The sequence below is a fragment of the Sus scrofa genome, chromosome 17, assembly GCF_054392235.1.
Source record: "Sus scrofa isolate SSC_HxYL_T2T_F1_AM1 chromosome 17, Sscrofa_HxYL_maternal_Yorkshire_Landrace_v2.0, whole genome shotgun sequence".
In the NCBI taxonomy this organism is placed as follows: Eukaryota; Metazoa; Chordata; class Mammalia; order Artiodactyla; family Suidae; genus Sus; species Sus scrofa.
Window position 1 is genome coordinate 68155637 of NC_139399.1, and position 13877 is coordinate 68169513.

General features: G+C 43.2%; 1 long non-coding RNA gene across 9 annotated transcripts in view; it reads left to right on the forward strand.

Annotated features, from left to right (window-relative positions):
* Window positions 1-13877, forward strand: part of LOC102161661 (uncharacterized) — a 509074-nt gene that overhangs the window by 243036 nt on the left and 252161 nt on the right. The window contains exon 6 of one of the 9 annotated variants that reach the window (XR_014832668.1): window positions 5236-5313. The exons of the other annotated variants lie outside the window; for them this stretch is intronic. This is a non-coding gene — a long non-coding RNA (uncharacterized LOC102161661). The remainder of the gene's footprint in view (window positions 1-5235; window positions 5314-13877) is intronic. 9 annotated transcript variants of the gene reach the window in all.

Sequence of the window (13877 nt, forward strand, 5' to 3'; positions counted from 1 at the left end):
CCCAGTGCCCGGTTTCCTGTCTTAGCGTCCGTCACCTCTTACCTGGACACGTGACCTTTATCTCCACCTAGTGTTCTACCCCCACCGTAGGGCTCCTAGGGCAGCACGTCCTGGTGTTCCTGGTGTTCCATGAGGAGTAAGTGGTCTTCCCGGAAGGCACTCGGCTCAAAACCCCTAAACCCAGAAAGCCCAGCTGTTACTTCATTTCCTGTCTTTCTTTCTTCCACAAGCAGCCTGCAAATTTGGGGTCTCCCAAGCACCCACCATATTGCGTGGGGTAAAGAATGTGTGTAGAATGGATGAGTGAAGGGATGAATGAGCATCATTCCAGACAACGCTAGATCCTAGGGGGTCGGGCAGCTCTGGATCCATTCTGTTCCCTAATGTCCAGTCTGTATTCTTAATAATAACATCATATTTAAATACTACTGGATAGTTTTCAGAGTGGTCTGGTATTTCAGGGTGATCACTAAAAGTAAAGGTAAAAAAAATCTACACAAGTATTATGTGTGTAGGTTCTCTCTGTTAAAAATACCAAACACCACACAGAAAGACAAAGTTCACCTTGACCATGGCAGACAGGCCCAGTCCCTCTCCTTCGTCACTGCTGGCGATTTAGAGGTGTCCTTCCAGGCCCTTCTCTACCGGTTCATACAACAGACATGTACTTGCCGACCTTTGGTCTTTGTGTGTGTGTTAAACATCAGTGGCATTATGCTAAAAAGAGACATCTGCCTTTCAATGGTTAGATCTGAGAAATCTTTCCTTGTCAGGATGTAGAACTGCTTTATTGCTGATAACAGCTGCTTTGTATTCCATAGCGTAAACATATGATTGTAAGTATGGTTGAATTCTCAGCCAATCCCGCTAGATTGTTGCAATACACTTTTATAACAAGAGATACTACAAAGAATATCCTTGAAATTGACAGACAATCTTTGCTTGACCGAACTTCAGACAGGCTCCCCTCAACCTTCTCCCCAACAAGGGCTGTTCCTGTATTTCTTTGTGGCTCCAGATTTCGCAAGAATCCTGCTAAGGCAGTGGAATGAGAATCCTCCACCCTGAAATCTGATCAAACTCCCCATCCCCACTGTCACCCCAGGTGATGTCGGATCACCTGGGCCCGCCTTCAGCAAGAGTCCTGTCAGGCAGGTTTCCCTGGAATCCCTCCCACTCGCTGTGTCCCTTTAGTCCTTTTCCATCCAGGGATGCACATCTCCCGCAGCTTGCTCCATGGCTGTCAGTCCCCACTCCTTAGGGTTGTGCTGTGAGAACTGAGCCTGATTCTATGCTGGAGTCTCTTCCCTCATTGCAGGAGTTTCTTGAATAAAAGCTCCCTCCATTGCTTTAACTTCTGTCTCCCTCTGGTTTTCTTTAACTACATATCTATACACACATGTACACACACAGATGCAAATACATGTAACACTATAGATTATACATCATATACATCACAATGTCTGCGCATCTAAATGACACATCATATACATTGTTTACAAGGTATCACATTTAAATGATACATCATATATATTATTTACAATGTATACACATTATCTAAATGATACATCATATGTAACTCATAAACATATCTACTACTTTCTCTGTATCAATGACTAGATCTCATTTTATTTATTTTTAATTTTTAAAATTTTTTTTGCTTTTTAGGGCCACACTTGTGGCATATGGAGGTTCCCAGGCTATGGATCGAATTGGAGCTGCAGCTGCCAGCCTACACCACAGCCACAGCAACGCCAGATCTGAGCCATGTCTGCGACCTACATCTCAGTTCACAGAAACACTGGATCTTTAGCCCACTGAGGGAGGGCGGGGGTCGAACCTGCAACCTCATAGTTCCTAGTCGGATTCGTTTCCACTGTGCCATGACGGGAACTACTAGGTCTCATTTTAAATTCTTTTGTAAATGCATCCAATCTTTGAAGCAGCCGTTGAACTTGGCAGAATAGCATCATTTCCTGTATATTTCACACAGATTCAACAAATCTTGATTGAGCAACTTTTTGCATACGCCTTCTATGCTGGCAGCTTCCCCTCTGCTGTGTGTCTGGAATAGACCTCAGAACACAGCAGCTCTGGGTATTAATACCGACTTCCCATGGGGAGTGGAAGCTGCGATTTCATTTCTATTCCCGGGTACCTGTCCGTCTGGTTCCTGCCTCGCTGTTCCTTTCTCACGACTCCCTTTCAAGTCCAGCAATGAGACTCTGTCTCTCTCCGTGCACGTTCTGCTACGACTTTTTTTTTTCTCTGTTCCCTTCCAGCTTAGTTTCATTTTGTGAAAATAGATTAAAGACATTATCATCTACATATGTATTGTGTTGGCTTTAAGTTTTTCAACCTAATTACTAAACTGGCTTCAGGCAAAACTCATCCTTGCCAACGCCACTCCTCCACATTCAAACAATTGAATTTACTTCCTTTCACAGTGGGGGAGGATCTGGTTTTAAAAGGACCCTGAGATTGAACACACACACACACACACACACACACACACACACACACACACACACACACGAGCACTGCAAGCACAGACACACATACCCTCGCCTGTGGATACAACAGGAGCAGAACTGCACTGATCCCTGCAGTGCTTTCAAGAGCTGCCTGGATAGCTAATCCATAGGTGACTAGTTATTCCTGAGCTCTGTTCCCTGGGACCCCTCCCCTTCCTCTGTCACCCTCTCCTGCTCTGTGACCACACTTGGCGCTAGGTGGAGGCCTCCAAAACCATGCAGTTGCTAAGAAGAAACAGCAGAATGTTCACCATGTTTAATTCCCGTGGATCCCTTTAAAACGTGAGAAATACCTTGAATCCATCAATGCAAAAGGAGAAAGCATGCTGTGAATTGCTAATAGTAACTTGTTTTTCATGTTTTGGGAGGGGTATGTGGTCTGGAATTAAAAAAAATCAAAACGAGAAAAAGGTATAAAAAGATTCATCTGTCTGTTAGTTCAGATCAGAATGCCTTCTCTCTCAGTCCAGAGCCATGTGTACCAGTTTGCTGTAATTCTTCAGACATGGGTAGTTGTCTCTCTGTCTCTTGTATTCAGCTGCTCGCTTTTGGCCACTAATCCATGTTTGGCGATTGTTTTATACCAGCCTATACAGAGCTCCTTCATTCCCCCCCGCCGCCCCCCACCAGAAGACAGATTGTTGCACCATACAGATGCACTGGGATTTATTTAAAGAGAGCCACATTAAGCTGCCTTTGATTGTTGATGATAGTAAACAATGTTACAAAAAATATGATCAACAGCTTCTTTGTGTATCTTTATTTCATGGAAGTATGTCTACAGGATAAATTCTAAGAAGTGGAATTTTGGACCACAGGATATATGCACTTTTTTTAAAGATTTTTATTGACGCGTAACTATCACACCGAAGATGTACAAATTAGAAGCGTACAGATGGAGTTCCCGTTGTGGCTCAGGGGTTAGTTAACGAACCTGACTCATATCCACGAGGACACGGGTTCCATCCCTGGCCCCGCTCAGTGGGTTAAGGATCTGGCGTTGCCGTGAGCTGTGGTGTAGGTTGCAGACACGGTTCCGACCCTGTGTTGCCGTGGCCGCGGAGTAGGCCAGAAGCTACAGCTCTGAGTAGACCCCTAGCCTGGGAATCTCCTTGTGCCGCGGGTGCGGCTCTAAAAAGGCAAGAAAAGAAAAAGAAGTGTACAGATGGATGGCTTTTCACAGACAGAGCACACGCGCCGGTGACTGTCACCCAGATCAAGGAGAATGTGATTGAAAGGAAGGAAATCTCCTGGAGCCCCAGACGTGGTCGCCCAGCAGTGCCCCGTCCAGCTTCCGTCACCACGGCCGGTTTCCTTCTTCGGGAACCTTGAATAATGGAAGCCCCAGTGGGTCATTTTTCCTTCATTATGTTTGTGACATCCGTACGTGTTATTGTGTGTGTCGCAATAATTTGCACATCATTGCTGTGTAACATTTTAAAATATAAATAGTACCACAGTCCATTCATTCCACTACTGATGGATATTTGGTGGTTGCCATGTTTTGTCGGTTGCAAATAACGCTGCTGTAAACATACTTGACGTATTTTCGGTGCACAGACGTGCCTTTCCGCTGTGTGTAGCCCTCGGAGGTGAGTCGTTTGGTCAGAGATTATCTGCATGCTCAGCTCTGTAGACCACAGACGTTCCCAAAGAGGTCGTGACATTCCATCTCCCACTAGCCCGCTCCACACCTCACCAGTATTTGGTATTTTCTGTTTGATTTTTTTTTTTTTTTTGTCTTTTGTCTTTTTGTTGTTGTTGTTGTTGTTGTTGTTATTGTTGCTATTTCTTGGGCCGCTCCCTCGGCATATGGAGGTTCCCAGGCTAGGGGTTGAATCAGAGCTGTAGCCACCGGCCTACGCCAGAGCCACAGCAACGCAGGATCCGAGCCGCGTCTGCAACCTACACCACAGCTCACGGCAACGCCGGATCGTTAACCCACTGAGCAAGGGCAGGGATCAAACCCGCAACCTCATGGTTCCTAGTCGGATTCGTTAACCACTGCGCCACGACGGGAACTCCTTCTGTTTGATTTTATCCATTTTGGTTCAGCATCTGTCTGTGTCATGTTTTGCACTGAATTTGCATTTCCATGATCAGCGTTACTGATGATGTTTTCTTAATTCCTTGGTGGAAAATAGGAGTCTTTTTTCTTTTTTTCCTTTCTGGGACACGTCGCCTTTTTCGTACGGATTTGGAAGAGTCCTTCATTATTTTCTTTATTGGTATAGATACCTTCTACTTCATTGTGTCTTAGTCATGGACTGTCCTGAGACATTTTTGGTCAGTTTTAAGGATAACTGATTAATCCTTCTTCCCTGTATGGTCAGTGCTACTCGTGTCCTGCTTAAAAACGCTGGCTACCGCCAAGTGATGAAGACATCCCGTGCTTTCTCCTAAAGCGTTTTTTCCTGCTTTGGCCTTTCCCTTTTGACTGCGGCCTGTCTGGTTTCGGTTTACGTGTGTGCTGCGGGTGGAGGTCAGATGCACTGTTTTTCCCATGTGGGTATTTGGGTGACCTGCGCCATTTACTAATGCACTGTTGTCACCTCCATGGTGACTCCTGTGATGACATTTGTGTGGGTTGGCTTCTGCCCTGTGGGTCTAGCTGCTGCCCTGAGCTCTGCCCTACGGGGGCCCAGAGTCAGAGCCCCTCTTCCTTGTTGGCATCTGACTCACGTGTTTTTCCCCTTCTTAGCCCCAAAGACTGCTGAAAACCTGCCCTCCTTTTCTGCTCTCCCTGTGACTCACTGGCCTTTGCTTTGCACGGCTCAAGGTAATGGTCCAGAAAACCATATTCACCTCTTGCTCCCCCTCCTTTTCCAAAGGATCTTGGCCCCTCACCTCCTGGCAGCGCCACGCTTCAGGGTCCATCTCCTTGATGGATGAGACAGCAGGACGGTGGGCGGACATCTCTGCCCAGCCCCCGCCCCGCCTCACTCCCATCTGCCCACCATGAACCTGGAACCTTGAAGGTGCCACAGAAGCTTCCAGAGTCTAGAGGCAGGGGGGCCTCACTCCACTGGTTGCACTGCTTTCAAGTAGATGCCTCTCAGGTTCTTTTCTCCATTTTTCTTTCTTGTTCTCAGTGCTATAAGCTACTCCACTAGAGCCCAAAGCAGAAACCCAGGTATGGCTGTTATACACTCTGATAAATTTAAGAATATCCCTAATTGCCCTTCAAACAAGTCACCCAGTTTATACAATATATATGCCTTAGCTAAAACTGTAAGAAGCTGATATTTAAATGGAAATACAAGTTGATCCCAAGATGGAGAATTGGTACGTTTCCAACTATGCCTTTTGGGTCCATTTATAACATTTAATCTACCATCATTCATAGGAAATACACTTGCAGCCCACATCAAAGGAACACAAATAAGCCTTTGATGGTTTAAGAGGAGCTGGCAAGATAAAGACAGGTGGCCGGACCATCTACGTGATTTCAAATAAGCTGCAAACCTTCCTAATGACATTCACCTTCTGGTTTCCTTTGAAGCCTGATTCTTGGCCTTAGCTGGGAAGTGGGACCTAAGGGCTCACACACAGGGGCAGCTGGGCAAGACCTGGCCTTGAAGCAAAGCTGCAGCTGCTTGAGCAAGATCAGGGCAGGCAAGAACGCTCTCTGTTCCATTCTTTTCTTTCTTTTTCTAATTTTTTTGGGGGAGGAGGGGTATTGGAAAAGGTTTGGAATTAAAGGCATCTCTTACTGCACGAGTCTGCTATCAACAGAGTTCAGCAAGTGGACAGAAGCTTGTGTTTGAGGTGGGCAGTGGATGGGTACACAGTCCCTACCCTGAACCATCCACTCCCCACTTTGGGTATCACAGTGTGGGCGTGCCCATGGTTGACTCCTGTGGGCTCTGCCTGCAAACCAGGGTAGGCTCCTTGTTTCTGTATTTGCTCCTAACTCAGAAGTTCACAAGGTGGCGGATAGAACTAGAAAGAAGCCTCTGGAGTGGGAAAAAGAGTATCTGTGATGAAAGAGAAATGACACATTCTCCAAGGCAACGCGTTTTCACCCAGCTGGAGCCTTTCCTTCTGTCCTCCAGTGATGTGTTCTCCGTCTTACATTTCTATGGTCTGTTCCTCCCAGCCCCCGGAGAATTGTTTGGGAGTGACACACAGCAATGCTTGTAAGTGCATCTCAGAACCCTCGTTCAGCCCCATGGAGAATTTAACTCTAGGCAGGAACTGGCTCAGGAGTGTCTGCACAGAAACACTCATTTGACTGCAGACCTTTCACCAGAATGAGATGTTCTCAGCTCTGGTTGCTAATTAGAAGTATATTGTGCTAAAAACCACTCATGTGATTGGAATGTGCAGTTAGGTAGGGATTTGCTGATCTGTCCTCATGTCTCACCTTGGTGCCCATTGCTTTCTCTGCTGTAGTTACCCTGGCCTCCTGGGATCCTCACGTACCTCATGGTCGCTTCTGTCTCAGGGCCTTTGCATGTGCTGTTCCCTCAGCTTCGATGATATTCCTCCCTTGGGCACCTGACCAACTTCAAGTCTCATCACAAATGATTCGTTTGTAGAAGCCCTCGAGATATGAGACATCCCTCGCCTTTTCACGACCCTTCCCATACCTGAAATTCTGAAAATTCTTTGGAGGACTAGCTGGGAAAAATCTGCTTCCCGTGCTTCAGGAGTGTGTGTCCTCTTCTCTGCCACATCTGCAGAGCCTGGCAGAGGGCAGCCCAGAGCAACACCTGCAGTGGGGTGGTGCTCCCCAAAGTCCTCTTCCTCCCTCCCTTCGTCCCTCCCTCCTCCCATCAGCCAGCGTCTGCTGGCTGGGCAGGCAAGGTGCTGGCAGGACAGAGCTGCTCAGCGCTCCCAGGACCATTACCGCCCTTTCCAGCTGTTCTTAGGCTCATAGGGAGCGTGGGTGAGTGGACCAACGTGGCTCAAGTGCTTGTGATGGAATGAAGCCTCTAGGTTCCTAATCACCGTTTGCCTCCGTGGAAACTAAGACAGCTAGGAATTCAGTTTCTTTTTGTCATGGTCTTTATCTTATTGTCTCTTTCCCTCTCCATTTTTCTTTCTTTTGTTCAGCTTTATGGAATTATTATTTACGTACAGTGAAATGTACCAAGTTTAAGCTACAATTTGACGGGTTTTGAGTAGCCCTCACCATGATCCTGATAGAGGGCGTTTGTGTCACCTTGAAAAGTGTCCCTGTGCCCCTTTGTTGTCCATCCCTCCCTCAAGCCCCTGGCCCTGGACACCACGGATCTGCCGTTATCACTATAGTTTTGACTATTTCAAGAACTTCATATAAATAGAATCAAACAGTATGTAGTATTTTATGGCTGGCTACTTTCACTTAATATAATATTTTTCAGATTCCTCTATGATGCTGTGATCCTGGTAGTTCAGTTTCTTTTTAGTGCTAAGCAGTATTCACTTGTCTGAGTGTCCACAGTTTGTTAATCCGTTTACCCGGTGGTGGACATTTGGGCTATTTCAAGTGACTGGCTATGATAACAAAAGTTTCTATGAACATTTGCCTGTAGGATTTTGTGTGCATATATGATTTCATGTCTCTTAAATAAATACTAGAAGTAGAATTGCTGGGTCATATGGTAGGTGGTTGTTTATCAGAAACAGTCAAAATGTTTCCCAAAGTAGTTGTACCATTTTACCTCCTACCAGCAGCTTCTGATAGTTCCAGTTCCTCCACATCCCTGCCAGCATTTTTTATCTCAGACATTCTGGTGGGTGTGTGTAGTGATAACTCATTGTGGTTTTAATTTGCATTTCCCTGATGACTGATGAAGTTACATTTTTCCATATGCTCAGTTCCTACCCACATACTGTCTTTGTTGAAATGTATGATTAAGTCTTGCTCATTTAAAAAAATTAAATTGCCGTCTTATTAAGGTTTAAGTATTCTTTATTAGAGGCCTTGTGTCCTGAATATATAAATAATATATAAATATATTCTGTGGTCTCCAACTTGCATTTCGACTTTCTTCACATGCTCTTGGATTAGAAAAAAATATGTTGTCAAAATGACTGTACTGCCCAAGACAATCTATTGATTCAGTGCAATCCCTATCAAATTGCCAATGGCATTTTTAACAGAACTAGAACAAAGTATTTTAAAATTTGTTTAGAATCACAAAATACCTGGACTAGCCAAAGAAATCCTGAGAAGGAAAAATGGAGCTGGAGGAATTAGGCTCCCTGACTTCAGACTATACTACAAAGCTACAGGCATCAAAACCATATGGTACTGGCACAAAAACAGAAATGTAGATCAATGGAACAGGACAGAAAGCCTAGAAATAAACCCAATCACCTATGGTCAATTAATTAAGAATATACAATGGAGAAAAGATAGTCTCTTCAATAAGTAGTGCTGGGAAAATGACGGATACATGCAAAAGAATGAAATTAGAACATTCTCTAACACAATACACAAAAATAAACTTGAAATGGATTAAAGTCCTGAATGTAAGAACTGATACTATAAAACTCTTAGAGGAAAACATAGGCCAAACACTCTCTGACATAAACCACAGCCATACCTTCTCAGATCCACCTCCTAGAGCAATGACAATGAGGAATTTTTTTTTTTTTTAACCTCTGGATATCCAGTGCTTCCAACATTGTTAAAAAAAAATTCCATCAATTTTACATTCTGTTTTCTTCCTTTTCCAGGCTTCATCTGCATTAATGGACTATTCTTTTAAACACATTTTTAATCTTCTCAATTAACTTGTGAACTATCCTGCTTTTTAAACAAGGGTTTCTCTGGGGTTTATAGTTCATATTTATTAACTTACCATAGTCTGTGTTTAAATATTATACCATTTCACATACTTTATAATGACATCGCCATACTGTACATCCATAGCAAGCTTCCTAGCCTTTGTACTGTGGTTGTCACCTATTTTCTTTTAGAAATGTTTTAAATCTGGAGTTCCCATTGTGGCTCAGTGGTTAACGAATCCAACTAGGAACCATGAGGTTGCAGGTTTGATCCCTGGCTTTGCTCAATGGGTTAAGGATCCAGCATTGCTGTGAGCTGTGGTGTAGGTTGCAGACGTGGCTCGGATCCCATGTTGCTGTGGCTGTGCCGTAGGCTGGTGGCTACAGCTCCGATTAGACCCCTAGCCTGGGAACTTCCATGTGCCATGGGAGCAGCCCTAGAAATGGCAAAAAGACAAAAATAAATAAATAATAAATAAATAGAAATGTTTTAAATCCTAGACTACATTGTTATTATTTTCAATTAAACAATTATCTTTTAAAGAAATTAAATGATAATAAAAAGTCTGTTGTATTTACTCACACATTTACTACCTGATATGCTCTTTATTCCTTTGTGTAGATCAAAATTCCCATCTAATCTCATTTTATTTCTGGCTAAGCATGAAACATTTCTTATAATGCTGGTGCCGCTGCATTGCATTCTCCTAGCTTCTATTTGAAAAAAGTCTGCTTCACCTTCTTTTTTTTAGTATTTTTGATATATAGAATAGTATTTTTGGTATAGAATTTCTGGGATGAAAGGGCCACCTCCCAATTTTTTTTTTTTTTTTGTTATTTCTTTGGGCCGCTCCCGCGGCATATGGAGGTTCCCAGGCTAGGGGTCGAATCGGAGCTGCAGCCACCGGCCTATGCCAGAGCCACAGCAACGTGGGATCCGAGCCGCGTCTGCAACCTATACCACAGCTCACGGCAACGCCGGATCATCAACCCACTGAGCAAGGGCAGGGACCGAACCCGCAACCTCACGGTTCCTAGTCGGATTTGTTAACCACTGAACCACGACAGGAACTCCCCCCTCCCACTTTTTATTAAAGTTTTAACAATATTAAAACACTCTTTTGTCTACTGGATCACATAGTTTCTGATGGGCAGTCTGCTGTCATTCTTAGTTTTATTCTTCCATATTTGTGTTTTCTTCCTCCTTGTGTCTGGTTTATTTCATCATGTTTCTCTGCTTGGAGATCACTTAGCTTCTGCAATCCAAATTTTATCAAATTTGGAACATTTGGCCACTATTTCTACACGTTAGAAATAATATAAATGTAATTCTATATTTCCATTCTTGCTTTGCTGGACTCCAGCTATATGTATGTTAGACTGGTTCATATTTTCATAACCCCCTGGAGGGTTCATTTATTTTTCCACCTTTTTTTTTAACGCTTTTTTTTTTTTGACCGTTTTAATTTTGGATGGTATTTGTTACTATGACATCAAGTTCATGAATCTTTTCTTCTGCAATGTCTAACCTGCTATAATTCTGAATTATTTGTTGTTTTTTAATGCTTAAAGTCTGAACTGTTTCTTAAAATAATTTTACTTTTTTTCCTCATCATACTCATGATTTCCTCTATTTTACGGAACATAACAGTTATGTTTACAATAACCCTTTAACATCTTTATTGACTAATCCTATCATCTGTCCTTTCAAAATCTGTTTCTATAGATTACTTTTTCTCCTCTTGTTCTTTTTATTGATGGGGCATATTTTTCCACTTTTTTACATGCCTTATAATTTTGGATTGAATACTAGTCTTTGTGAATTATAATTTTTTTGGTGGTGGAGTGGTTTTGTACTTCTTTAAATATTATTGGGCTTCACTCTGGCATATGGTTAAGTTACTTGGAATCAATTTGATCTCTTGAGGCTTGTTTTAGGTGTTATTAGGGTGTTGTTAGGGTGAGGTCAGAGCAGCCTGAAGTCTAGGGATGATTTCTGCCATTGCTCAAGCAATATTTTCTAAACACACAAACCAGTGTCCCAGGTTATAGGAGATTTCTCCACCTTATGTGGTGAGAACACAAAGTATTTTTGGTCATGAATGAGCTCCCAGGGTTGTCCCATTTGTCACTCTCTGGGTTTTTTCCCTGCGTTGGTAGTTTTTTCACATATTTGCATTACCCAGCTGAGTCTCTGGGGGTCACCTCTGAAAATCTCCGAGTATATATACGTTCTCTCTGTCTCTCTCTCATACTCCAGTCCCTCACTTCCAGAATTCTGCAATCTCTTTGACATCTGCAGACTCAGAACCAGTCCCCTCAATCCACTGAGCCCACCAGGCTCTGTTCGTGTGTCCCCTCCCTGTGCTGTGGGCTGGAACCTCTTCCCAGGGAGGGCACACTTGCCAAGGTAACCTTGTCTATCTCCCATTCTGGGAGTCAGTATCCTGCACTTCCTGGTGCCCCATGTCTGATGAACATCATCCCATGTATATCGTCTTGTTCTCTAGCTTTTTAAGAAGAGGAGTTAAATCTAGTGCCTGTTACTCTGCCATGACCGTAAGGGGATGTCTTCCTTCCCTCTTTGGTTGTTAAAACTAGGGAGCAATTTCGTGGGTCTCTGTGGGCTACTGTCTACTTTTGCCTTGATTTTCCAGAAACACACTGTTGATTTGGCTTCTAGGAAAGGATAGTATTGTTCATTGAGAAAACAATAACTGGCAAATTAGTGAATCAAGTTCTGCCTCTTGGATACAATACTGTGTTTTGCTTTTATTAGTCCTTTTCAAAAACTTTTAATCCAAAAAGGATTTTATGTCTTCCAAAACCAGTTGTCTTTCCATAAATATGTTGATTGAGCACAAATCCTTGCACTGAAATATGAGTTAAGTTGAATAGATAGATACAGAGATACACAGGCACATATACACACATTTCTGTGTTAGGCACACTTACAAAATAATTTACTGAAATGGTAAAGTAAATTGGATATATTCAGTTTAAATTATCCCTAAAACACAAAATAATTTATTACAATATTAAAATAGAATTGCCCAAGGAAAAAGGTGCTTTTTAATTTCTAAATAAAAAGGGAACTCTTTTTGAAAAAGCATTCTATTTTCTGAGACTCCAAAACACAAGGATTTGTATGGATTAAACAAATGCTCTTTCACTTCAATATTAGTTTTCCCCCTGGGACTAGAATTGTGGATGTGGGTTGAGAATTTCCTTGCAAAGTTTTACAATTAACTCTGCCTTTCCTCATGCATCTAATATATCTGGTTTCCAGATTCCTCAAGTTATTTTTTCCCTAAAGATCACCTAGTCATTAACTAAAAAAAAAAAAAGAAATTCAGTCAACAGTACCAAAGTAAATGCATTAGTGTTCATTTTTTATTAGACATGCCGTAATATTTAAAAGGCTAATCTGATACTAAAATAAGTAAACTAGAATTTTGACAAACTAATAGAGCATGATAAGCTCTAGCTTTTCTATTATCTTTCAGTTATCCAGGAATAAGCCATGGAGGGCGGGGAAGGTATCTTTAACGTGGAAATAGAATTCTCAGGGCAAAAGTAATTCTCCAGAAAAGTGCGGAAAGGTTACTCAAAGTCTGCTTTCTGTACACAGTCTGAGTGGAAAGATGAGCCAGTGCTATGAGTTTCCCTGCTTGAAGCAGGTAGCCCTCATCTGGCATTTTAAATCCACAGGATAAATGGAGCTGGATCTGCCAACTTATTATCTGTCCTGGAAGCAACTATCACACCCCAGTGGTTCCTGGTTCTGACTGGCACTGCACGTTCTTCAAAGTAGTGATTAACATATTTTCAAATAGATGTAAGCTCCCATTTCTTAGAGAATTTATCTAAAATGCCTGACTGCGTTGAAGGATATAAAACGCTGTTGTTAAAATATAACCAAGACCACTCCTAGCCAGAAGTGTTCTCATCCGCTTTGAGTAAAACTAGAGGTTTTGACCCGCCCAGATGTGCTTCAGGTCTGTGTGACCACAAGCACCCATGCCACTCCCTGCCCTCCACCCCTGCCCCACTTCCGTTTCAGCAGGGCTGTGGTTGGACCTGAGAATCTGAACATTTAACAGATATTCCAGGATATCCCCGCAAGCATCCGCCGGCATCCAGGAGTGAGCAGGTACACACATAGTTGAGAGGGCATCTCTGCCACTCTGTGAGCAGTCAGGAAGACCTCACCTCTCGGCTCAGGACTCTGGGTCAGAAGATACTTCTCACCGGACCAAAGCCTGCATTTATCAGGAAAAACAGTTTTTATTTTAGCTCTTGTCCAGGACGGATGCTCTGGTCCGAGTTGCTTAAAGATGCTTTGATTCCCTGAAGGCTCACTCATTCTTCCCGGCCAACCCAGTGCCCGTGGGAATCCACATCTTCTCGGCTGCCAGCCCCTTTCATTGCAGGATAAGCAGATCTGAAAAGAGAGAGTTGGTTACTCAGGGCCTGTGAGAGGTCCCCCGATGGGTCTGTTTACCGGAAATGTCCTCCAGGAGAGGGGGTGGCACGTGATTACTACGGCAGTAATGCATTTTCTCTCCCAGCCCTAGCTTTGTAGCAGTGGAACATTTTGACCTCTTTGAAGTTTGGTCAACT